Consider the following 26188-nt stretch of genomic DNA (forward strand, 5'->3'; position numbering starts at 1 on the left):
TCCCCTCCCCTCCTTTCCCCTCCCCTCCCCTCCCTTCTCCTCTCCTCTCCTCTCTCACCCACACTGAAGATCCTCCAGGGACAGTGCATGTAATTTGGGCTTTCATGCCATGGCTCAGCAAGCTAGATTATGACTGCATCAGCCTGTGCAGTCCAGCCGGACACCCCGTGACCATGGACAGCTTCGTCTCAGCAGGAAAGTGCATTTGGAGTTAACAGACAGCTAACTGCCTGGCAGACTTTTTGGAATTCAAGCTGCTCATGAGCAAGGACCCGGGAAGTGGGCCCTTGGGCCAGTTGGCCAATCAGTAGATCCTCTGTGACTCTAGTCGGGGCCTGTTCTGAACACTGGAGAGGCTAAGGAGGAATTAGTGAACAGACCCCAGCTTGCCCTCCCAATCTGCTCAGGGGTGGCACAGGCGTGGAGGGATCCCCAGGGCCCGGATGTAGAACCAAGTCTGTGTGCAATATCCATTCTGGAGCTAAGGCTGGTGGACAGCTGGCCCTATAGAAGGGGAGGCAGAGTGGGCTGGTGACCTCCATGCCAGGAGCAAGAGCCTAGCTACCAAGCCTGCCTGTCACACAGAAAGTGCAGAGCTGGCCTTTTATCAGCTATGACATCCAGAAAGGACTCTGACAGAAAACTGCTTCTCAGGCCTCCATGGAAGTGGGTGGCAGGGTAGTGAGTATCCGTTCTCAGTTACTCCCTTCTAGCCTGGGGCCTGCCATCTGCTGACTTCTTTATTCATGACAGTTAGAAACATAAGCAATTTGATAGAAAAAAATTTTAAAGAACTTAATTAATATGAAATTAGAAATTATTGGCTTTTCCAAAATCTTTTCCCTTCCTTTCAGCAGAGTGGGTATGCAAGACTGCTATGTGTTTTCTGCCCTTCTCATAATGGGATTTCATGTTCCCATGTGTGTCATTGGAGCCCATACCAGGTGGCAGGGTGACCACCAAGGGGCCCCCACACCTAAGCCTGAGTCTGCACACCAGCTCCCAGTGTGGAAAACTGGCTGGCTCCACTCCCCATTTGAAGAGTATGCTTGCCCTAAATATGCCTTGGCTTTCTGGGCTTTGAGCCTGGTGGGGTTAGTGAGATAGAAGAGAGAAGAAGGTGTTTTTGTTTCCCTCCAGCAATAGGTTCAAATCTTGACTCCATCTGCTACTACACAGACAAGTCATTTATTTACACCTCTGTGTCTTGTTTCCTGTCCAATGAGGCTGAGAAAAATTCCTATTTCATGGGGTTACTGTAAGGATAAATAAAATAACCTGTGGCTCATAGTAAGCACTCAATAAAGGGTGGCATAGAAGTAGTAATCATAGTTGTTACTATTATCGTTATTGTTATTGTTACTGTTGGAAAGCAGGCATGAAGGCTGTAGGCCTTGGTGCCCAGCACACCCATCACTTTCAGGACCTTCCATTTACCCAGCACAGCCCTTCCTCTGCCCCTCTGCAGGGATCCCCAGTAGAAGAGCAAGCCATGGAGCCAGTGCATGGTGCCTTTGTCACAATGCCTCGACCCTTGAAGTGCTGTGTAACATCTCAGGGGATCTCCTTGCGGCCCATTTTTATTTTTCTTTCTTGGAAACAAAGAATAAGAGGTATGCTCCACCCCACCCCCCAAGCTGCCTGGTGACAGAACGCAGTGATACTCTGGGTACAGTCAGCACCTGGGCTATAAGGGTTAGGAAGCAGGAGTGAGGCTACAACACAGAGGGCACCACTTTCTCCTGCAGAGGCCCCAGGACACCCAGCCTGGTGGCCTCCTGCTACTGAGTTCCATGTCCTCAAGCCATTTCCATGGCCCGGAGAGGCAACCAGCAAATCCCGCCAAAGCCCAGGCCCTCATCTCTCCCAGATGGCCTTTGTGCGATCCTCTGTCCTGGTGTGGACCTCCCCACAGCCCAGTCCCCAGCAGTGTCCCTCCTGCAGTGCAGTGTCCTACATCTGAGCACCCGGCCTGTACCATGGGGGGGTTACCTCTCAGCCCCGCCCCCATGTGGCGCTGTGCGCTCAGCTCTAGTCCCACTGGATGCTTTCTTTGCATTCCTGACCTCACCCAGTGGTCTTCAAGCCTGGGAAAGGGGCTGGCCTGTGGGCCTTGCAGGGGCTCCTTCTGCTGCCACGAGACATGCTGAGAGCACGTTCATCTCTGCATCCAGCACAGAGTGTGGCCTCAACTGTACTTTTCAGGCTCAGGGTTGTTCTGAGGCTCTGTGGAGCCTATGCCCAGAGGCCACAGTAGGAGCTGCAGCCACCTAGCGGGCATGGGCCTCTGGGTAAACTGACCCGGACTCTGCAGCCTGCTCCTGCTCTGCTCTCAGGCCTGTGCCTGTCACTCCCCAGCTGCCCGCCTAGGACACTCCCTTATCAGCCTCGGACACCCCCAGGACGCCTGGCCACAGGCCCCCATGTGCACCTCCTCCTCCTGGACGTTCCCACCTGCCAGCTCAGCCCCAGAGTGCTGCCCTCTGGTATCCAGTGACATCCTGCCAGCCAGTGAGCTGTGGCCTCCAGGCAGCTGCTGTAGCACCCACTCTGCCAGCCCAGCCTGTTCCTAACTGAGCCAGCCTGAGCCCAGAGCCGGGGTATCTCACTCCCCCCAGGGGCTGTCAGCACTGGGGTGTCAACATGAGCCCTTTGAGCTGTCACTCAGTGGGGAAGGAAGCCAGGCAGGGAGTCTCAGAGAGACCCGGATGGGGCTGAAGACTTCCCTGTCCCACTGAAGACAGTCAAGGGGCCCCTGGAGGAGGAAGCCTGGTTAAATAGACTGCAGCCCTAGCAGGCCCAGTCCCGGAAGTAGGGTTCCAGTTGAGGTTGTGTTAATTTTGTTAGGTTTGCTTCTGCAGTCTGAGGCAAGAACCTGGGCCTTCCGGGACTTCAGTTGCTGATGCACACAGTGGGAGGGCTGCAGGGTGAGAAGCCTGAACTTTCCATCTGCGGTTTGGGTTCATTGACTACTGAAAAGAGAAACCAAGCCTTCCCAGCTGGAGGAGGGGGAGAGTGGGAACAAAGCACACTGTCTGCTTGTGCTGGAATCCAAGGAGCGGACTCATGGAATTCCCCACCCCTCACCAGAAGCCAAGGTCAGGCCACAGCCTTGACCTCTGTTTCCTGGTCTCTGAAATCATGACACCCCCAGATCCCGCTGGGAAGGGCAGCGGCTGATGATTAATCATACAAGACTTTTCTTAGGTAGACTATTGACAGCGCCAACATGGAGGGTAAAACACTCCTGTGTTACAGCGCAGAAAAGTTTTTCCATGTTTAAGGTCACTTTTTCATATATTGCTTCTTAGTACAACACCAATCCTTGTTACGGGTATTTTTGCATTTTAGTAAAAGGAACCATAGTCATGGTACTGAGATCCCCGAATAAAGTTCAGTTCATTTTCATCTATCTTCCCACCCCAAATATTATTGCTGGAAATGTTACATTATCATAAATCAGAGTTCAGGATACATATAAGGTTTCAATAATTGTCATTTTTCTCCATATAGAAACTCTGGTTACTGCCCAGATTTTACAAAGACCCATCACCCTCACTCTGATGTTTCCAACTTTGTCACTGTTTTTCTTCACCTGCCCTTAGCTCCTCCACAACCCCAATGGTTAGAAGCAAGCAACAGAGTTTATGGGAGCATCCTGGGTGCTAGCTTCTCCCTGCCCTGTGGGATAAGGAGCCCGGCGTGTGATGTGGGGGGGGAAGGTGGGAGAGGGGTGAGGCAGGAGGCTTTCTCACAGATTTTCCTTGTGACATACAGAAAAATCCCTGGAGAAGGCTCTGGGCCCAACCCTCCTGGCTGGCCCTCCCCAGAAAGAGGGTTCCTACATGGAGCCCCTTGAAGTGAGTTTCATGCATTGGACAGTTCCAGATAGATTTTCTTCCTCCTCAAACATATCATCCACAGACCTCTGGCAGGATGGATGCTCCAGCTTCCCAATGGGTCTGGGCATCCCAGGCCTGCTCCCAGCACAATGGAACTACAGGTGCATCTGGCCCCTCACCCCTGTTTGGTGTCATGGGGCCAACTGGACAGGCATGAGCTCCACATCTGCTGCAGTCCAGGCTGCTTTTCTTGCCTTCTCCCTAACCAAAAAATGAAAATGAAAACAGCTTTGGAGTGGGTAGTTCTGTGTCTGGATACTGCATCCAAGCTGTGTAGCCTTGGGAGAGGGCCTTTGCTTCTGTGCAGGATTCATCATCTGTAACATGGAGCTCACAACTGCAGCCAGGCTTGGGAGGGTGAAGTTGGATCTGTTGGCCTCTTGCACAGGGGTAGGCACCTGGGAGGTATTTTATAGAGATGGTGGGCTGGGCCTGCCTTCATTCCCGTGCCCACCCTTACTTTCCGGCTTCTCTTTTGGGTCTTCATCTCTCTGTTGCTTTTACCTCCGTTAGAGCCCTAACCATTATTTAAATTATACTGAGTAATCTGTCTAGAGGGGTCCCCCTCATGGGCTTCCCTCTCCAGCATTCTAGGCATAAGGACACATCCTTTGTACAGCTCTGGCACTAAGCACCTCACAGGCAGCCTCCTCTCCATGGCTGTGAATAGGACCTACTTATATGTCCATTTTTGGGGAGAAAACAGGCTCAAAGAGTTTAAGTGAATTGCCCACAGATGCCCAGATGATAATGTCAGAGTGAGCAAGGTTCTGTTGAATTCCAAGGCCTGTGCTCTTCACTGGATGTGGCTTTAATGGCATTTGTTATAAAGTGACATATTGATGCCCTAGAATCCCATAGAGGTGATTAGTCTGCCCTTGAACCGAAGGAGCAGAGTTGGCTGTGTTTGCTGAGGTTGTGCACCTGCTTTCACAGTCTTTCTGCATCTCACCTCGGTCTCACCCATCAGCTTGCTGCAGTCATTGTTCTTGCCTAAAGCAGCAGCATGCCCCCCACATACCCCTCCTGTAGACCTGCTTGTTAGAAATGTGTGCAAAGGAATCATTCATAGGCTGCAGTAGAGGATGCTGGGACTTTCCTGTGAGCACTGAGCTTCTGCACTGTGATGCCCTTCAGTTCAATTGTTCTAGGCTTTGGTTGCTTCTTGAATTTTGGTTATGTTTAGAATACAGGAAAGATGATTTTTTTTCTTTGCATTGCTAGGGATCAAACCCAAGTCCCTGCAAATGCCAGGCAAGTACTCTTATCACCGAGCTATCCCCCTGGTCCTGTGATGGCTATTCTTATTTCTGGGAAGATTGGAGACCTTTAACAATTTTGAAATCAGAAAAAAAAAATACCTTTTGTTAAGGTTGGACAGTTGTCCAAATGTGTTGGGGAAGTGAGACGGGTCTCAGTTTCTCTTCCCACAGAGTAGGTTTATAGCCCAAAGGGGCGCGAGGACTTGGAGTACAAGACGAGAAACCCAAGACTCCGCCCCAGCCCCTGGGGATGGGATTTCATCTCCCCCAACCCAAGCCCCAAGTCCAGATACCTAGTTCCTCCTGACTCCACTGTCAGCTCTACAAATGGAGTAAAGTCATCTACCATCAAATGGACACACAGTGCTTCCAGTAGAAGTTCTCAAAGTTTGTACAGGGTAAGCTGTCATGAAAGATTTCAAGTGCCTGTGTAGCTGTGTGGACCCGTGTGGGTTCGACCTCATCCTTGTGCTGATTGCTGTCCCCAGAGCTGACCAGGTGTCAGGTATGCAGGTGTTAGAGGTGCTCCCAGAGCGCTCAGCGCTGAATATGGTTCTTGTGGACATTTGGTTGGAAGAGGGTGGCTTCCAGAAACTGGACAGGGAGGGACTGAGGCGTCCAAACTGCCTGACATTCTGAGTTCTATTGCCTCCTCTCCCAGCACCCACTTCGTGCATGGCTCAGCAAACCATGAGTGACTGAGAACACTGGCTGCCTGTGTGTCGTCCGTGGCAGCCCAGTGCATCCAGCAGGCTGGGGGCAGAGGGCTAGCATCCCACAGGGTGGACAGAAAAGGAGCACAGGTATTTTCCAGAGCTAGTTTCCCAACCCCTCTTATGATCCTTTCTCTGTTATAAAGCAAAGGACATAAATGCTAAACTAGGGTTCTTGCCAGTGCTGATAAGAAAAACCAGAGAATGTAGAAGTCTCATTAGGAAAATCCTAAAAGTTTAGTCTTATCAATGCTGCAACATAATACAGTAAGTATGTTAATTCTAGCCTCTCTGGGCTCCCCCGCAAAATCCCTCGCAGCTGAGGCTGGCAGGAGCAAGCTTCGGGGCTGCAGCAGCCTAGAGCAGGTCTGTCTTGGATTCTGGCCTTGCCTTGGCCTAATGTAGCGAATCTCCGATTTGAGTGGACCCGGCTTTGCCCCCTCACCTGTCCAGCTGCCTTTGCAGATATTCAGCTCAGCAAATGATCACTAAACGCCTACTGTGTGCAGGGATGATCATGGGAGCTGTGAAATGTCACAGTCCACACGTTTCCGTCTTTGCCAGAGCCAATAAGCTGAGGCGGGCACAGTGATTTACAGGCCAAGCCTGCTAGCTGACCTTGTCCCCAGCAAACACTTATTTCAACAAGCTTCTCTTCCAAGAGATTATTCGCTGCTTGTGCTGCCTGGACTTGGCGTGCTTCTCCAGTTCCTTTTACCAGAGGAAACGGGAACGTTGAAGTAAGTACTTGTGTCATAAGAAGGTTGGTGGAGGCGGGCTTGTGCCTCAGTCAGGAGTCTGCCTGGATACCACCGCATGTCTTCCGTAAGGATGAGGGGAGTTTGCGTGAACACTTTCCTCTCTGAGCCCTTCTTGACACCAAATCTCTGTGCACCAGGTGTAAAAAAGCAAGCCCATCCCAGGGTGGAGAGGTGGCACGTTCAAGTGCTGTGCTAGGGAGTGGCAGAGCCCGCCCAAAGCCAGGGCTGGGCTTCTCATCTGCTTGTCTTTCCACTACACCAAGCCCAGCAGGCGGGAGGGCAGAGGAGAGCGCAGGGGCATGGCCTGCGGGGGTGCGCAACAAGGAGGTTTCGAGATGCTGTTCTGACCTGCCCGGACCCGAGAAGTGCGGAGAGGAAAAGCAGCTGGGAGGCCCGGTGATGGATGTTCGCGGCTAACGGGTGGGTGACTGCGTGCACACTGGTGCCAGGATGGCCGCGCGGCTGGCTTGAGGGAGCCTGGCGTCACATTTCAGCAACATGATCTCAGCACAGCCCCAGAGCAGGGGGACAGGAACTTGCACGCTGGTGGCCTTCAGCTAGGAGAGGGGAGAGCTTGGAGGGGGCACAGCAGAGGGGACCTCCTTGCTTCTGTGGGTTCCGTTTCCTTGCTGGCCTTGCCAGCTCTTTCAGGACAAGCCCTGCTGTGTGTCCCTTCCAAGGCACCAATGAGAAGGCCAGGTTTAAAAGTCAAACAGTTTCTGAAGGACGTCACAGGGAAAGGAGTGCTTTTAGTATGAAAATGGTTTGGCAAAACAAAAGCCTCCCAGTTCCCTCGCCGCTTAGGGAAAGAACTGGATGCCTTGCTCCAAGGGGCAGGGTGGAGAGGGGGCTATATTTGCTCAGGGTCTCATATGAAAGTCATCTTGCTTCCTGGAATTTTTCATCCAAACTCTTAGACTTCGGTTCTCTGCTGGATAACTTAGTGATCGCCAGAATTTGCTGACGTTCTGACTCGTAAGAATACCTACTATTACTTTTAATGAGTGTTATTTATTTTTAAAAGTTTCTCTGAGCCAGTTGAGTGCCCCAGGTACACCGTTGGTGCTAGAGCTGGGGAAGGAGGCCAAATTACATGACTACAAGGTGCTGAGAGCTAAGTATTCCCGTCTAGACACATAGGAGGGAGCAAAGAACCCAAGGCAGCAGGCCTGTCCCTGGCAGAGAAGAACTTTCCTTTTGTTCTGTTGCCCACTGTTTGTCCTGCAGGGCCAGAAAGGCAAAGGAGATTGGTGGGGTTTGGCCCAGAGGATGCCTGTCCTCTTTTCTTGTTTTCTGCTGTGTCACGTGGCCAGACCATGACATTTCTGTTCGACGCTGTCAGTGCCTTGGTCCAAAAAGAATGTCTGTGTACCCAGGTCCCTTGGCCAACAAAAAACAGTGCCCAGAGCCTACTGGCATCTGCCCACACCCTGTCTCCTTTCCTCTCCCACATGACCAGCAGCCAACAGACAGTTCCTTCTGGCCAAGCTTAAGGGGAGGCGGTGCGTGGCCGGGCCCCGGGCCCCGGGCCAGAGCCTGCACATCCGGCTGAGGCACAGCGTCGGCCATATCTGCGAGGGTTAGTGCAGAGCCAGGCCTTCCTCCCAGCCTTGGAACTCATGGGCAAACAGTCACAAGCCCTGGACCCTGCCTCTATGCTGACCAGAAGGACCCTGCCCCAGCTATTTTTAGTAAGCTATCAGGTGCACAGGATGCCCAGTTGCCTTTTCCACCTGCTGGGCTCATTACAGAGATCCAGTGTCCACCCTAGGCGCTGCCTGTTGTGCTGGAGTCTAACTGCAGCCTGGGGCCAGCATGAAGCTCCTTCCTGGTGCAGCTTGACCATCTCTCAGGCCTTGCCTGGCCGTGGCAAGTGGCATCACCGAGATGCTTAGGCCCGGGGCTCTTTTGTCCCGGAAAGCACAGATGTTGGAAGCTAATGTTTGCCCTCCTCTGCTTACTTGAGAGGCAGGGCAAGGCCTGAAGTAAAGATAAATCCCGAAGGATCTCAACTTGGGAACCACCCCATGCAGAGCGTTGGGTGGTGCTCCAAGCCGGGGCACACCTGCCACACTGCGGAGCCCCTCACCAACACCTACTGGGAGCCCCGGGTGTCCAGAGGAGGACTCACAGGTGAGGGGGTACAGCGTGCAGCCATGGGGGACACAGGTGAGGTCCGGGCTGCGGGAGGGGTGGCACTGCGGGCAGAGAGGCCGCAGAAGCTGCGCTTGCCCTGGAAGAGGGACAGCTCCCAGTGCAGCCGGGGAGCTGGAGGAGCCCCAAGGCTGGTGCAGAGGGCCCGTAAGAGGCATGGGAGGGAAGCTGGAGAGAACGAGGTGGCGCCTGGTATGAAGAGCCCGAATACCGGTGGAGGTGTTTGCACAGTTCGGAAATAGCTGGTGACCCCTCTGCTCCCGCCTTCTGCAATGTCACGGGTTCCTCCTGGCCACTAAGCAGCAACAGCAGCCGCACGCACGCCACCCCGATGCCCAGGTCATAGGCGGGTCTCGAAGCGTGTGAGCCGGGGCTGACCTGGCCTGGCTGGCTGTCAGCATCTCCTCCCAGCTCCATGTTCAGTGGCATCAGGTTGGTGGTTTGAGATGGCCACAGTGGGCGTATTTATACGACAGACGGCTGGCTCCTCGTCAGGGCCTGAGTAGCTTTCGTGTGTTTTGGCCCTCCCCACACAGAGCCTGGTGTGAGACCTCGCAGCAGAACTCTGAGAAGGGGGAGCCCCTGGAGGTTTTATGCTGAGGACTTGCCCAGTCGGGTTGGTAGTGGCCCTGTGGTGCGTGTGGCGACAGGCAAGGTGCCTGCTGCCCTGCTGGGGAGGCCCACAGGTGGGAATGGAGGCAGAGCCTCGGCTCTTCACTGCAGACCCCCGCACCTCGGTGCTCCTTCCCTGTGTTTTCTGCCTTTCTGCCTCATCAGCTGAGCAGGCGCTGGCCCGGCCACACAGAGCTCTCAGCTTGCCCTCCCCTCCAAGGCCGGCACACACGCACCCGAAGCCCCCAGCTCAGGCCTGGTAGGGTGGCCCTTAGTGCATCAAGGACCACATGGCTGAGGGCAGGTGCTGTCCTGCCCAAGGAGGGTGTCGGTGTCCCTCCTGCTGTGTGTGGACAGGGCAGGGGTACCGGGGCACAGCCTCTGTGTGCAGAACCGGCATCTCTTCATGATCTCTTGGGAAAAGCAGCAGGATTTGTTGGGCCCACAACTTTATAAGACAAGCTGCACTCCCATTTTAGAGATGAGGAAACTGAGGGCTCAGGTAGAAAGCTCACATCGAAGGCTCCATAGACCCCAGGCCTTTACCTCCACTCCCAGGGCCCCAAGTCCCCAGCAAGCTCCCTATAGAACGCTTCAGGCAGTTCATCCAGAGTGAACGCAAACGCCATGAGCAGCCCAGGTTCCTCCCAGGTGCCCAGCCTCTGCACCGCTGCCCTGACCTGACCTCCCCCAGGACCAGCTTCTCACAAATGGACCTTAACAGCGGCGGTGAACACACTGCTGCATTCATTGCTCTTTTGGAAAAAGAAAACCCTGGCTTCTTAGGGCTGTTGTATTTTATTTTTCTGTAAAGAGGAAATTAATTTTAGTCTTTCTTTTTGGTTTAAAATGTTGTTCTTTGCTTTTTCCGCCCTACAATTTAAAAGGAAACATTTGTCTGTTGAGAAAAGAAATGATAATTATAGACTAAAAATTGTTTCTATTCTGATTTGAAAAAGTGACAAAAAAAATTCCACCGCACAGATGGGGCTCTGCTGATGGGGGGCGGTTAACAATGAGGCTCTGGCCGGTTTGGGGCTCTGAATGGCGTGCGGGGTGACTGGGAGCCTGGCTGACCCTGCAGTGAGGGGCTGTCACGAGGCCGGCTGGCTTTCGGGTGCTGGTTAGTGACTAGCTGTCTCTGGTCTGGACACTCCACATCCTGCAGTTCACGGCGGGAGGAAGTGCATGGGGAGGAGTTTCTCGGATCATGCAGCCTGTGTTGGTGAGCGGCGTGGGAGACCAGGCCAAGGCCCCCAAGCTCAGAGAGCCACCTGGCTTTATTCCCTTAGCTGAGAGTTTTCGGCCTCACAAAATCACAATTGCTCTTAGTCTTTCGATCAATAAAGCAGGAAACTGATTAGACTGTGAAATTAAACTAATAATGCCATGCTATTAACCCTCAGTCGATGGGGAATGAGCTCAAAGTGAAGGCTATTTCCTAAATCCATAGTACCCCTTGGATGCATGTATTTACTTTTTTGAAGAAATCCTAGGCTGCGTACATCCCAGACCACATTTCTTTTTGCAAAAGTAGTGAGATTCACAGTGCAGTCTGTGGCTGCCCTAGCGGGACAACCTACACCTCTGGTGCAGGGCCCAGGTTGCTCAAGGACAGCGGCCTCGGCAGGTTGACTGCAGCAGAGTCACTGGAGGCCCTCAGCACATCTGCTGTGGGTGTGAGCCCAACAGGTCCCTGCCTACCCTTGGCCCGCCTTGTCACTGGGAGCCTGTGTTTGGGGTTAATAGTCAGGTATCTTGATTGGTTTCACGCTGTGTAACAAAATATAACAGAGTAGGTATCTTATACACAATTAAAATTGATTTCTTACAGTTCTGAGGATGCGAAAATCCAGTAAAAAGGTACCAGCCTTTGGTGAGAGTTTTCATGCTGTGTACCCCATCACACAGCAAGAGTGTTCACAACGAAGAGTGGGGGGCCCAAACCCACCCCTGTTAACAGGAGCCTACTTCCTTAAGGACTAACCCGCCACGGTATCAACCCATCAACCCAGGAATTCTTCTATTGTTGGATTGTGGGAGAAACATTCAAACCACAGCACCAGGCCACTCTGCAGCCAGACAAGAGCCCAAGAGTGTGGGGCTGGCTGGAGAGATCGCACGGTCTCATGTGGGTTTGGGTTCCTGCCACACCGTGTACTCCACAGTGTGGGGTTTGTGGAGCCCTTTGTGTTTTTGAGCCCATGAAAGAGTGGAGGTCAGTCCTTCTCCCCTTCCTCCTTCTCTCCCCACCTCAACTGTGTTCGCCTCGCGGGTGTAGCATAGGCTCCATATAGACCTGGTAGTAAAAGAGAGGTACATTTTGCAAGCGAGGGCTGGTGTCAGGCTGTTCTCTGGTATATCTGGATCACTATCCAGGGCTGGCCCTCACATTCCAAGCTGACCTCTGACCTGTCCGGACAGCCTCCTGAGAGCCTGGCTGGCCAGCATTTGCAGACTTGGCTCTGGTCGCAGTGCAAGGAAGCCTCAGTTATGCCCGCATCTCAGGACCTCGTCTGAATGTGTCCCAGGCCGCTGCTTGTCACTCTCCAGTGGTGAGTGTAGGTGAGACTGGGCCTGACAACCATCAAGACCAATCCAGCCACAGCACTTGAGTCCTTCTGGTTCTCTCCATGTGCTCTTTACTGTGTACCCTCAGCTCTGCAGAGCCCCGAGGACCATTGCTGTTATCTCCATTTAGGAATGAACACACTGCTTCATGGGGCAGCTGTTCTGGAGTTAGCATAATCTCTGTCTTCCTGTGGCCTCGCCATTGAGGGTGAGGGGCTAGCTCACCCTGCTACGGACCCTCCGCTGGCCCAGCCTCCCAACTGGCCTGTCGGCTCCACCACGGTGGAAAGTTGCCAAGGATCAGACCCCCTCTCTAAAAGTGGTGATGGTATTTAATAACTAATTACTCTAATGATCCTGCAGAAATGCTGGAGACCTGTTTTAGGAGAGATGTCAATTAGAGCCATCTGCACGGTGAATAAAGGAGCCCTACCCCAGCTGTACTGTTGAAACATGTTAGCGTTTTCCTACCAGCGGCCATATGGTACTTAACGAAAGTGAATTGTTCACACTGCACAGCCCGCGCCTCCTGATGAACACTAGTATTTTGTTTTGGAAAATAGTTCTTCCACCATGTGGAATATTTTTCAATGCAGTAAGCAGCAAGTTGGAAGCCAGCAAGCTCTGAAATGCAGAAAGACTCCCATCACCTTAAGATGCCCTTCCCTCCAGCCCAGCTCCGCCCGCCCCACCTGGCTCCACATCACACCTGGGCCCGGTTCTTAGCATCTGTTTCTGAATCTGCTCGGAAGCGGGGGCCAGAGAGGGTTCTCACTCCGCCCACCTCAGCTTTTCAACTTGCAGGAAATGAGAAGCAGGGGATGGGAAGCTGTGTGGAGTAAGGGCACCAGGCTTCAAGTAGAAGGGCCCAGACATTACAGAAGGCCCCCCAAGAGCTGAGAAGTAGTGCAGGTGTTTCCCGGGAGGTGTAGCTTCAAAGAAGGATTCATTTCTATGTGGAGTGTGTCCCTTTTAAGAAGCACATATGCCAGATGCGGTGCTGCATACCTGTAATCCCAGCCCTCAGAGGCTGAGACAGGAGGGTGGCAAGTTTGAGGCCAGCCTGGACTACACAGCAGTTTTCAAGGTTAACCTGGAATACATAGTGAGCCCCTGGCTGAGGAGAGGGAAGGACGATGCAGCAGTGCGGTGTGCAGGTGGACTCCCGGATGCTCAGTGAGGTGTGGAGGGGCTAGGACTGTTTCTGGGGCCCCACAGAAGCCTGATTGGAAGCCTTGCTCCTTCTTTTCACCAGGAAAGACAAATCTGGAATCAGTAGTGACCAAAACTTGTTGCCACATAGGGGCCAGACGGCAGGACCTGGGCACCACTACCCTGTGGGTGCTGAGTGAGTGCAGGTGTGCTGGGCTCCTGCGGCCTTGAATGCTTCAAAAGCTGGCCAGGGCCACACACAGGCCTTCTTGGGCTGAGGGCCAAGGTCACTGCAATGCTACTGTGGAAGAGCTGGCAATTTTGTTGTGACTGTCACACACTCCACTGCCAGAAGGTGCTGGTCAAGGGGACCTGCACCCTACCGGGCTCCTCATTGAGCTGACAGCACTGCTGTTGGGGCCACCAGGCGGGAGCTTTTTTTATTGCTGCCTGTTCTAGGATCAACAGGATTTTACTCACTGCCAATAACTGTTCCAGAACTTTCCCTAGAACCAAAGTCACTTATTAAAGCTTAATAAAAGGCAAGATTGATTGCAGTTGGTGACAGAGAAGATCTGCCGCAAGTCCTGATAACCGAGACGCTCTTCACAAAACCGTAGTCCCATAAATCTCACTTATTTCCAATTCGGCAGCAGCTGATCCCAAGTTACAGTAATGATCCTAAGTTCAGCCGAACATGTTCTTAAAGCAAATCCTTTTAGGTGAAAAATAGCAGATAGGTGCTTGCCTCTGTCTCATCTGCAGGCCATGCCATTTGATTCCATCTCTGGCAAACACCCTGGCCCATAATAGATGAGGGTCTGGAAGAACCAAGTCACATGGAGCCCCTCAGCAAGGGGACCCAGGTTAATGGCAGGCTGTACAGCCTATAGCTGTGAAGAGGCCCAGAGCATCTCAAATAAATCAGTAGCCTTTCCCTGGGACTATGCCTGGATGACCCACAGACTATAACCTGCCCTCTTGGGCCAAGCCTGGCAGTTCCCTAGAGTAACCCTTTCCTCATTAGACAGGTGTGGAGCAGCCAAGGGCCAGTGCGACATATGCCACCCAGTCTAAACATGAGAGCTCTGCTCAGACACCAAATCTGATGAACTGTATTGTATTATACAATTTAAAAACAAATCTACAGCTCTCTGAGCTCCCTGTAATGGTCACTTGCTGTACCCAGGGAGCAGCTGTTCACCAGCAAGGAGGAAAAGCACCGCACTGTGTGCATCCCATGCCTGGGGTGAGGCTGAGACCCTGCCAGGGGGCCTCGAAGGGATGCGCATCACGGAGATTAGACTCGGCTTGAGCCCGATGTTCAAATCTCAATTTTGCTTTCTCTCCAGCAGAAGCACTTCTTTCAAGAGGGAGCCACAGGGATGACAAGACTATAGGATTATCTTAATTTGGAACTGAGGCCTGGGGGCTGGGGACCCAATAACACTAGAGGCCTGTGTTTTGAGGGTTGGCACGTGGTGTCAGGCGGGAGGAGACGTGTCCCCAGTGTCACCTACCCCTACCCTTTTCAGTAAGAAGGGACAAAGCAGAAAGGCTGCTTGCTACAGGCCTCTGCAGACTGAGGGGTGCTTGGTGGGGAGAGGAGTGCTGGCCTGGCTCCAGACTACCAACTGCACAAAGATGAACTTTTGTGGAAGAGGGCGGCAGCCCCACAGCTGTGAGGGCAGAGAGGAGGGGCTCAGCTGATGGGGAGAGGGCCTGGGGAGCAAGGCGCACTCCCCTCCCGGGTTTCTCCAGCTTAGGGACCCCTGGGCGGAGGCGCTTGAGGCACTACATGTCTGATATTTGGGGAGCCCAGGAAGTCTTCTGCCAACACAGAGAGCAGCTCTCAGTCCTTCCCCGACCCATAAAGTGGCGTGGAGACGGGAAATAAAAGGCATCCATGCACAGCAGACCTGGGTGTCTGAAGGAAGTAAAGAAACCATGTGTAGATGGTGGAGACAGGAAATAAAAGGCGTCCATGCACAGCAGACCTGGGTGTCTGAAGGAAGTAAAGAAACCATGTGTAGATGGGGGGCATGCAGGTCTGTGTGTGCCTTTGGCTGTGGCTTCCTGCCAGCCATTCCTGGGGCTGCAGGTTAATGTCGGATCTGGGGGTGTCTGTCTTTCTGAAAGCTCTTTCCAAGGCAGTAGGACAATGAAGACTCACGTAAGGGACCCTGAGGGGTTGATGTTCTCTCTGTTTTGGAGAGGCAGCCAGGATGTTCTGCAGTGAGACCTGGTCCCAAGGGACTCGTGGCCTTTGGCATTAGAGAACTTGTGAGCTTCTCCCAGGTGTTGGCAGCTGATGCAACCCAGGGAGTTGCAGGTTTGGCTGAGGCTTCTGCACAGCCTCTCCGGAGCCTTGATCCTGGCCAGCAGACAGCCAGGAGACCCAGGAAGGAGCTCCTGATGGGATGGGGCATTTGGGTGGTGGAGTAAAGGATAATTCAGATGGCATTTGTTGTCATTTGAGGAGCCCCATGCCCACCCTGAGACTAGCAGCATGCATGAGAATTGAGGGCATTCACAAAAAGGGAGAGAACAGGATTTCCTCGTGGTCCCATAGTGTCCAATGCTTGGGGATAGTTGGGGTGCTAATTACAAGCCAAGTATAATTTCGACCTTGGTGAACCTGGTGTGGGCTATTTTGTATAAATAAGTCTGCTTTTAGAAAACAAAAATTTACTAATTAACTTTCCTTAGTTTGAAAACATGAGGTTTTCCTATGGTGTTAAAATATACATATGCAGGCACAAAGCACAGTCTACACAGCTCTTTCTGTATATGTAATAGAATTGTTCCTGCTATTTTCATTGGTATTTGAATCAAGTAAGGAACCACCTGTTGTTGAAAGTCCCCAGTTTCAGACTGCTATTCAGGTCAACCACAAGATCCCTCCCACTTCCCAGCTACACGGCACTGGTGCTTCAGTTTTAGAGTATTTCTGTGCATGGCAGAGTGAGAAGAGTAGCACCGGGCTTCAGGAACATTCAGATGTGGGATGGTATCTTGTGACCCTTGGAAGTCCCTTGGCCACACTGCAGTGTAGGACTTACCTTGCAGGGCCCCCCCCCCATTTTATTTGTATTAATCAAGGTTTGCGCAACACCTGGCCTGGTGTCTGGTGCTTAGCAGGCATTCAGTACACGACTCCTCTTATGTTTTAATGCTTTTGTTGGCACACTGTATCCTTGAACCTTCTATTGAAGTCTTACGCGTTCTTTTCAAACAGCCAGCTTGACTGTTCCTGCCGTGGCCTCAGTCAGAGCCATTTATTGCTTTGAAGCATCACCAGATGCTAACTTGTGTTCAGCCCAGGTGTCAGCCATTCTTCCTCCTCTTCTCCCCGGCCGAACAAAGGCCGTGCCTACCTCTGTCCTGCTGTGGCAATGCCCAGCCTTATGACTGGCACAGGCAGACCTATGAAGAGAGTATGTTTTGTTTTGGTGGCACTGAGGTATCCCTGTCTGTTCTGGGTTCCACTGCTTCTAAACTTAGCTTGCCAGGCTTCTGTGGGCAGCTAATCTGTTGCAGAATGAGGTGGGGGTGCCTTTCGTGGGAACTTAGAGGTAACAGCATCCTGGATGTCACAGCTTAGAACTCCCACCAGACCGCTTCAGCACCCCAGCCTCCCAGGACTGACTGCAAGGGCAGCTGCAGAAATGAGCCCTGGCCCCAAAGAACCTTCTGATTAGAAATGGTCTGGGTCCTGTTTCCAGTGAAGATGAGGCAGATGCAAACATTTGTCAGGAATCATCGAACTCAGCCGGGCGTGGTGGCACACGCTTGTAATCCTAGCACTCAGGAGGCTGAGGCAAGAGGATCGTTGTGAGTTTGAGACCAGCCTGGGCTACAAAGTGAGCTCAAGGGCCACCTGAACTGCATAGCAAGACCCTGTCTCAAAAAGACAAAAAAAAAAAAAAGAAAGAAAGAAAGAAAAGAAATCATCAAACTCATCTGTATGCTTCAGACCTAAACAGTTACTTTATGGAAATGATATCTCCATAAAACTAGTTAATACAAGCACATGTGGCCCAAGCAGTCAGGCTGGACACAGGCCTGTTCTGATCTCCCTGCTCATGCCTCTGCTGTGGGTGAGATGGCATTGAGAAGCGTGGCTAAAGCCAGCATGTTGCAGGACTGCTCTGCAGGAAAAAGACAGAACAGCCTCTGTGTTTGGGGAACTGTAATCCTTTAAGTCCCAAGCTGGGGCTCCATACAAAGGTGCCTCCCTGTCCTCACCCCAAGACTGTATCCTGGCCTGCCTCTGAAGGCATGGCAAATCAGGCAGTTGTAGGTGGAGCCCACCTCCCACTTGAGGGGGAAACTTGAAATTAATGTAAAACCCAAGGCCCTTCTAAGCAGAGGCTTGTGCACCTGTGTTCATAGCAGCATTATTTACGCCTGCCAACAAGTGAAAGCAATCCGAGTGTTCACTGGGAGATGCGTGGGCAGACCCACTGTGGGCCTCACATCCCATGGATCATGGAGTGTTATGCAGCTTTAAGAAGGGAGGCGCTAACAAATTCATGACTGTACCCTACAACATAGGTGACCCTTGAAGACAGCCAGGCACAGAAGGGTAGATTTTGTGTGATCCCACTTTACATGAGGTGTGTAGGGAATTCAAATGCACAGAGACGGAAAGTGGAATGTGGCTTTCCAGGGGGCAAGGGGAGAGGGTTATTGTTTAATGAGTGAAGAGTTCCTGTTTAGGAAGATGTAAGTGTTCTGAAGGTGGATAGTGGCTACGATTACACAGCAGTGATAATTCATGCCACTGGACTGAACACTTAAAATGGCCAGAATGGTCAGTTCCGTGTTATATATATTTTACCACAATAAAAATCTAAAGCATGGGCCTGCCTTCTGATCCCTTTAAATTTCAATGTCTCTCCGTCAGAGGCATTGCCTGGCTGAGGATTTGGTTTCTGATACTGAAAACAAAGGTGTAGGAAGCAGGCTATCCCTGCCTGCCAGCCGCTCTCTTAGAATCAGAGAAATGCCCCACTCAAAATGACAAGCGTCCTTCCTCAATGCCCAGGGTCCTTTTGTCAAGACAAAGGCACGCAGTCACGCTACTGGTTAACTTGATTTGCTCGTGTTGATTCATTCATGCAGCCCACAGCCTCAACCTGACAACCAAGGGGTGAATTTTACTTTATCGCTCCAGCAACTCCCAGCATCATAATTGGGGTGACCCCATCCTCAAGACCCCAGGGGCTCCGAGCTGCAGAAATTAGAGCACATTCTATGCACTGCAGTCTGGTTGTCTGGGAGGGTTGGCTTGTGGCCTATAATTCAGAGTGACATGCAGGCACTTGTCACAGCGGGGAGCCAGGGGCCCATGTGCTGTCAGTGCCGTGTTGGGGCCATCAGACACCAGGCTCACGGTCTACTGAGGCCAACCCACTCACCTTTGCCCGGAGCCCACATTTGATGTGTTCTTGAAATGTGTAACCTTCGCCCCTCACCTCCCTGCACTTTGTACTCAGAATAGAGAAGGCCTTGGGGGCTGTGACCTTTGAGTTTGCAAAGCAAAACCAGGATTTTGAGTCCCAGTATTGCTCCATAAAGGCTCGCTGCCACCAGGCTTGTAGGAGGACAAAGAGGGTCATTTAAAATGCCTGAGCCTGTGCCGTGGAAAGAGACAGTATGTCATTTATCTTAGGGTGGATATAAATACATACATTCCACACACTGTACAGGAAGGGCAGGAACATTCTGAGACAAACCTCTAGTTTCTCCTCCTACCCAATGAAATAGTGAAAAAGAGAATGTGCGCGCACGCGCGCACACACACACACACACACACACACACACACACACTTCCTCAGGCTGCATGCACAGGACCTCCTGCACCCAGCATTTCTCTGTATGTGCCTGTTCCCCACAGAGATGTGATGTATGCGCATTGCTCTTGTCCCACCCTAGCCCACTTTAGGGTGTCACCATCCTGCAACCTAGCTTTGCCCTCTGCCTTTGCCTGTGTTCTGAGTTCTCATTCAGTCATCAGTGGCCCTTGGGTTCATTCATCCACTGCTGCTGCCACCACCCTCCTTCCCGAGTGCTCCTCCCTGGACACTGTGTGATTTCGCAGGCGGGGTCTGCACTGCCCCAGCACCTTCCTTGATGTACTATTGTAATGGGAAGGCATAGAAAGGCCTTCAGGAAGGACAAGTAGCTTCTGTATTCCTGCAAAGGGCAAAAACATGAACTCTGTAAAACTGTCTCTAGAACACAATCACAGCCATGTGCATACACACACACACACACACACACACACACACACACACACACGAGCACATCATACCCCAGCAGACCAGGAGGAAGCAACCTGTTTAACCACTCCTGCCCAAAAGTGTGTCCACTGTGTTAGTGCTCAGAGGGCAGAGTTGTAACTATGTGATAGACCAGGAGTCAGCTAAATTGACACCACCAGTCATGGCAGGGCTGGGACAGAGCCCAGTCCCTCCAAAACCAAAACAGTAGCACAAGCTGGCGAAAGAAGCTCCCTGGCCAGCTCAGGAGCCTCGCTGCTGCTCCTGCGGGACTCAGGAGCACACTTTGAGATAAAAGGAGTCTCCACATGTACTTCACCTGCAAGAAGGTGCAGCAACCTTGGTGCTAGGCTGGAATCCCAGTGTCCGCATCATGTCTTCTTGGCCCAGTCCTGTCCTGTATTTTGTGTCTTTAACAAGCTATATGAAAGCACTTAGCCTTGACTGTCAACAAGGAAGTTACCTGCCCCCCTTGGTCAGCTCCCGCTACCCAGGGACCAGGCTCTGTTGCATGCTGGGAGTTGTGGTCACAATTAGAACATGTGTTCCAGACAAGATGGGCGCTGCTCATAGGTTTGTGAAGTGAACATAGCTTTGTGAGGGAGTGATCCTTGGTGGTGAGGAGGGACTTAATGTGGAATCAATGTCACTCAGTTGGGGCTGCAGCTGGATTACAGTGTGCAGAGTTCGTCCTCAACATCTGTGACAGTGTGACAGTTTGTGCCATTGATCTCTTTCACAACAAGTGTTTCTTCAGTGGTAAGATGGCGGGGCCTCTGCTCTTTCCATCAGGTCTCACTGATTGTGCATCCTCACCGAAAGCTGTGCGGTCAGACTGAGGAAAGGGGAGCTGGCCCCTCTGAAAGGCCAGCAGCACAAGTGGGGAACCACACATATGTGCCCTTGTATCCTGTTTCTTCATCATCCATCCTCCAGCCTTTAATTCAGAGCTGCTATTTAAAAACTACAAACTGGCTGTGATTGGTGATCTAGATTCAAAATTCAAAGCAAATTTTGCACATTAATAATCTACCAAGGGTAAGGAGAAGGGTTGAAAAGGGTAGCAGCAGCAAAAACCTTTGCTGAAACCTTGTCCGAGTCCATTTTCTGTTGCTCTAAGTAAACACCACAGGCTTGGTAAGTTATAAAGAAAAGAGGATTTTTTTGGCCCAAGGTTCTTGGAGTCTGGGAGATCCATGAGCATAATATCAGCCTCCTCTCAGCTTCTGGTGAAGGCCCCATCCTGTATCATAGCCTGGTGGAGAGGCAAACGGGCAAGAGACCCATGCAGAAGAGACTGGGTACAGGAGCAACATGGCTTTCCCACAGCCCGCGTGCCCTTACTAACCCCGTCGTGCAGGAAAGCCGCCCAGTGGCCACCTCGCACCACAAAGGCAGATTTCAACATGAGATTCAAAGGGCACCCACGTCATAGCGGAAGTAATCAGAGACAAGACAGCTGCAAAACTCTGGAGTTCAGCATGTGCACATAGAAAGCAGAGCAGCCTGGGGTGGCACACAGAGTCCTTTGGTCCTGGAGATGGATAATGCCCCCTGACTGCCCGAGTTCCTGTATCTCTGTTGCATTAAATTCTGTTCCGCATATTGGGACATACTCAGTGGACCTCAGAAAGTTTGCCTTTTAAATGACTGAGATGCTTTGTTCTTTAAGATTGGACATGGAAATAAATTTCACTTATCTCAAAGGCATGTTGGTACATGAGAAAAATGAGGCTTTCGCCGGCAGTGCTAGCAGACGCTGATGACACTGCGCCATCCCTACCTCTGCAGGATCCTCCTCGCCTTTCCTGTTCCCTGCTTGTCAGCCTCACTGTGGATGTCATCGCCACAGTCCTGGCCTTGCTGAACTTTGTCTTCAGTTTGACCACTTACTGCCTAAACTCCAATGACTCCAAAAGCTTGTGTCTCCCAGCCCCAGTGTCATCCCACAACTTCCACAAACCCAAATCCTCCACTTTCTCCTCAAACCTGCATCCTCTCCAGCAATCCTTGTTTCCATGAATGGTCCCACCCACCCCCACCCTGGGAGGTGGCTCTCCACCTTCTTCATTTGTCACTTGACGTTTCCAGCTTCCTTTAGTCTCTTGTCCAGCTGCAGCCCCTCCTCAGCCCCGCCTTGGGCCATCTGCCTCAGCCTCCCAATGTCTCCCCACTTTCCAGTTTCCCGTCAAATTCCAGATCCCTCACACCTGCCCCAAGCCCCTCAGAAGGGCTCTCTCTTCCCTACATTTTCTTCTCACGGGCCTTGGTCCATGCTTGCACTGGCCAATAGAGTAGCCACTAACAAGACGCACTATTTAAATTAATCAAAAGTTTTTAAAACTTTAAATTCAGTCTCTTGGTCACACTAGTCAGCTGTCAAGTGCTCCATTTGCATGGACCGGTGGCCACATATTGAATAGCACAGGGTATAGCGTGTGCACATCATCACAGAAAATTCAACCAGACAGCACTGGTCACTCCTTTCCCTGTCACACTGAAGAAGACAGGTAAGATGTCCTTACATCCCAAACTTCATCTCCAGGAGCACAAAACTTGGTGCTTCTCTGAGATAATACTGGAACATGAAACCCTTTGGGGTGCTATAGGTGGGAGCTGTTATGGCTGTTATGTATCTAGATGTCCCCCCAAAGCCTCATGCAGTCACAGGTGGGGATTTTCAGAGGTGGCTAGATCTAGAGTGTGTGACACTGGGATTGATTCATGGTACAGTGCTAGGATTAAGGGCACTAGGATTACAGGTGTGAGTGTTACCCTCATTCCAAGTAGCCTGGATAAGATAGAAGGGACAGAAAGAGGTTTGTCACTTGCTGATTGCTACTTCACTGCTGGGTACCTTCTGCCTTCCCTGCTTTGCTGTGGACTGTTTCTCCGCTGCAATGCCACCCTGCCTCGGGGCTAGCCAACTGTGGACTGAAACCTCTACAAACTGTGAGTCAAATAAACCTTTCCTCCTTTAACTTTGGATGGTGGATCAGCAATGAGAAAAGAGCTAAGAGAGGAGGCCAACCCAAACCATGGTAAAGGAAGAGAAAAAAGTGTCTACTCTTGCCACTGAGAAGTTCCCAGTAGCATCAGCACAGCTAGATTCAGTAGTTCGTGTGAAGCAGAACTCCTGGCATCTCTTGTCTTCTCCTAGTGACTGGCTACATTCTCTGCTCTGTGGATTGCTTCCTCTCTGTGACTAGGGAAGACAGCTGGGAGTGGTCCCAGCCTAAACATCCTTATTGTGTGTGATCCCAAAGAAATAAAGTTTTGAGTTCATATATCTGACCTCAGGAATTTGTATCTATTTGGGTCATGAAACAGAATCACTAAGACCAGGGGAATAGGACACACCGTCTCACCTGGCTTGGTCTGTTGCCCACCCTGATGGTTGGTCAGCACTCCCAAACCTTATCTCATGGGATCCACATGGAGAAAAAGGATTCGAATTTCCAATGAAGGGAAGGTTAGATATCAGACAGAAAGCACAGATTTCATGACTGGATTCTGTTGGGATTTTTCTTGTCTTCTTCTGAGTGCCTAGCACAGTATCTGATCAAATGCTCGAAAGTATTGGCTGTGTTAATGGATGAGAATTGAACCAGTGGGTAGGTGGACAAAAGGATGGACAGATGGATGGGTAATTATCTACCCAGCTGTGGAGAAGGCAAGGAGAGAACCAGACCCCAGAGCTCAAGGGGCTCAGGCCTGTGCAGCAGAAGCCATGCACTGATTTAAGTCCAGGTCTCCTTGAGGACTGGTTAGGCCTGCCAGACAGTCAGCTCCTCAAGGGCAACACTTGGCCTAACTCACCACTGCCCTTCACAGCCTCTGGTGGCCTGGAAGTCTGGCAGCAGCTCTGAGTGTCTGCTTTAAGTGGACACTAGGAGCTGGCCAGCAAGGGTAGGGGATTCTGCGTGTCTGCAGCAGAAACCCTCCCAGGATTTCCGATCTCAGGCATAGCACATTCACCATTCTTACTCAAGCCCCTTGCAATTGAAAACATATTCTTAAACAACAACAATAACAAAAAGTCCAAGCCAACAAAACCACATAATTGCTGCTCCCAGCGGACAACAGCAGAGCTGGTGCCTTCTTGCACAAGAGGATTTGTGAATTTTGGCCCCTAGTCCAGATCCCAGGAACGAGTAGGTGTATCTTCCTTCCAGGAGCTCTTGTTTCTGGCAGTGACCATGGTGATGCGGCTGCTGGAACTGTCCAGAAAGCCGAAGTATTAATCCTGGGAGGTAATTAGCACTCTTGGGAGGCACTGGGACGCGGCCGCCCGTTGTTATGTTGCTGTCGTCACACCCATGGCCTTGGGAGGCAGCATTAAGGCAAGCAAGGGACTCCGGCAGGCAACCAGGGTAGTGCAGTGTTTCTTTTTGTTTTGCTTCAATTTCCATCCCTGTAATCTCTTGTCTAAAATAGCCTCTCAGAATTTGGCAATCCTCTTTCTTCCCTGGTTAGTCCTTTTTCCATCCTTGCTTTAATTGCATCTTTCTCTGTGCAAGTGTTTATTAAGGAACAAAAATGAGCAAGGCATTTAGAGGACTTATTTCATTCCCATTAGACCTGCCTGGCTGGAAGATTGGACATCCAGGGCAGCTTCTGTGGAAGAGAGGGCACAGTATGTAGGGAATCAGCCCGCTGGCTGTCAACAGGTCCCTCCTTGGCGTCTCTGGTTCTCTCACTCAGTATCCACGGACCAAATGTGTCCTGATAGGGGCAGCCACTCAGGGTTGTGCTATTTGGGGAATTGCTGAGTCTCTTGCTTTCTGGACTTGACCTTTCCTGCAAAGCATGTGTGTCCTTAGGGCTTGTCAGCATTTGGAAGGAATAGTTCTCAGGGATCCAGCATCTGGCATCTGTCTTTCCTGATTCTCTCCTGGGATGGAGGTGGTGAGGGCAGGGAAGGGACCAATCCTTAGCCCTAAGGAGCCAAAGTAGGAAGGTGACATCAGAACAGATACCTGGGCCATGTACTAGGGATACCTCAGGGAAGAATTAGGTCTAGTTAACATAGTGCTTGCTGGTTTGGCACCAGCCTCTTTGTGACCTTAGGCAAGTCACTTCCAACTCTGAACCTATGATTCCTCATCTGAAAGGTGCCCAAGTCAGAGCAGGATAACTGCAAGAGCAAACAACCCCAAACTGTTACAGCTTCATCCATTAGAAGCTTCTTTCTTCATTAGGTGAAAGTAAGGTGGGCCAGTGGCTAACACCTATGCACCATTAGCCAGACAGAGATCAGAGCGCCCAGCCACCTGGCCCTCATCCTCCTCCCCAGGGCTCTACCCAGACAGGTGCTGAGGGACCCAAATCATTTGCACACACATTCTACAAGCATTAGCAAGAACACAGCTCCAGGTAGAATCCAAAGGAGGCTGGAGCACGTTGTCCAGTTGTGGTCCTCAAGAACAAAGAGGACCCTGTCTCAGGAACTCTGGTGGCCTCGGCCTCAGAGATGACGGCACAGTGTCCCTCCGGGCCTGCTTATGAGGGTTCAATATGAAATGCAGTCATTTTTCAAGCATGACTCTGGCCCCCAGCAGACACATAGATATTGTTATTTTTCTTCACCTTCCCCTGCTAGTTATTCCCCTGAGGTTTATGCAAATAACAGACCAGGCAAGAAATTAAATATATGTCCCTCACCTCTCAAGTTCCTTATTTTCGTGTTCCTCGCAGTGTAACATTGCATTAGACCTTCCAGATGGGGAAGAAACAGCAGATTAAAAGTCAGATAGTGCCTAGAAGCTGCTTCATTGGCTTCAGGAAGGCTGGAGCATCAGAGTGCTTTGGTGTTTCCACTGCTGAAAGGCTCCTCAGGAGCAGTTGCATTTTAATAAATGGCTGCCTGAGTAATTTTCCTCGAAGGAGCAGCGTGGTGATGTGTGCTTGGGAGAGAGCTTGGAAGAGAGCAACATTTCAGAGTTGGGAAGAGCTGCGCCCTCAGTGCTGCTGCTTCATGGGTGGGGTGCTTGGGGCCGCAGGGGCCCATCAGGTCTGCCCACCCATACGGCTGATGGCAGCACCGAGGCCACCCAGCTCCCCAGGGCTCTGCAGGCTGCAGAGTGGGAGCTGGCCTAACCCCTCTTCAGAGGGAGACCTTTTGTCCAGCCAGCCTGAACTGTCCCATTTCCCTGACAATGGACATAAAGCACCACTTTAAGACTCAGGGAGAATACTTTCACCATGACCCTTGCTTCTCTCTTCAGAGGAGGGCAGCCTGGTGGGTAGGACAGGCTACCCACCCCAGCATGTCTCTAGCTGTGGGGAAGAAGGACGCTTGGGTGCTGCTGTGGGGTAGCTGCATTCATTCATGCATTGTCTGCTGAGTCCTCCAGAGGCTGGGGCTGTCTTTGCTGAGACACAGCAGGGAACAAGCTGGCAGTCTGGGGCAGTTTTGGCTGACCCAGGACTGGAGAACCAAATTGCCTGTCTCAAATCCTGACTCCACCACTCTAGCCAGGTGACTTTGGGAGAGGTGTTGGACCTCTCTGTGCCACGGTTTCCTCATCTGGAAAACAGAGAGAGCTGTCATAATAGCTGCCTGAGAGATGCTATGGGACTCAATGAATCAATATTTATGACGCACTGCCCATGGGCAGCCAACATGCCACAGTAGGGCAGACAGTGAAATCTAAGCAAATTATGTAGTCTCACAGAAGGCAAAAGGGCTATGCAAAACAAAGCAGGGAAAGAGGTCACTGTTTTAAAATAGGATGGGCAGTGAAGGCTTCACTGAGAAAGTAATATGTAAGG

The 26188-nt window shown here is 51.5% G+C and overlaps 1 protein-coding gene across 2 annotated transcripts in view; it reads left to right on the forward strand.

Annotated features, from left to right (window-relative positions):
• The window catches only part of Klhl29 (kelch-like family member 29), a 205665-nt gene that overhangs the window by 36889 nt on the left and 142588 nt on the right, over positions 1-26188 (forward strand). Inside the window, exon 1 of one of the 2 annotated variants that reach the window (XM_005400361.2) lies at positions 6897-7058. The exons of the other annotated variant lie outside the window; for it this stretch is intronic. The gene's annotated coding sequence lies outside the window, so the exon portion shown is untranslated. Of the gene's footprint in view, positions 1-6896; positions 7059-26188 lie in introns of those variants that run through there. 2 annotated transcript variants of the gene reach the window in all.

The sequence above is a fragment of the Chinchilla lanigera genome, unplaced genomic scaffold (genome assembly GCF_000276665.1).
Source record: "Chinchilla lanigera isolate Chin_1 unplaced genomic scaffold, ChiLan1.0 scaffold00068, whole genome shotgun sequence".
In the NCBI taxonomy this organism is placed as follows: Eukaryota; Metazoa; Chordata; class Mammalia; order Rodentia; family Chinchillidae; genus Chinchilla; species Chinchilla lanigera.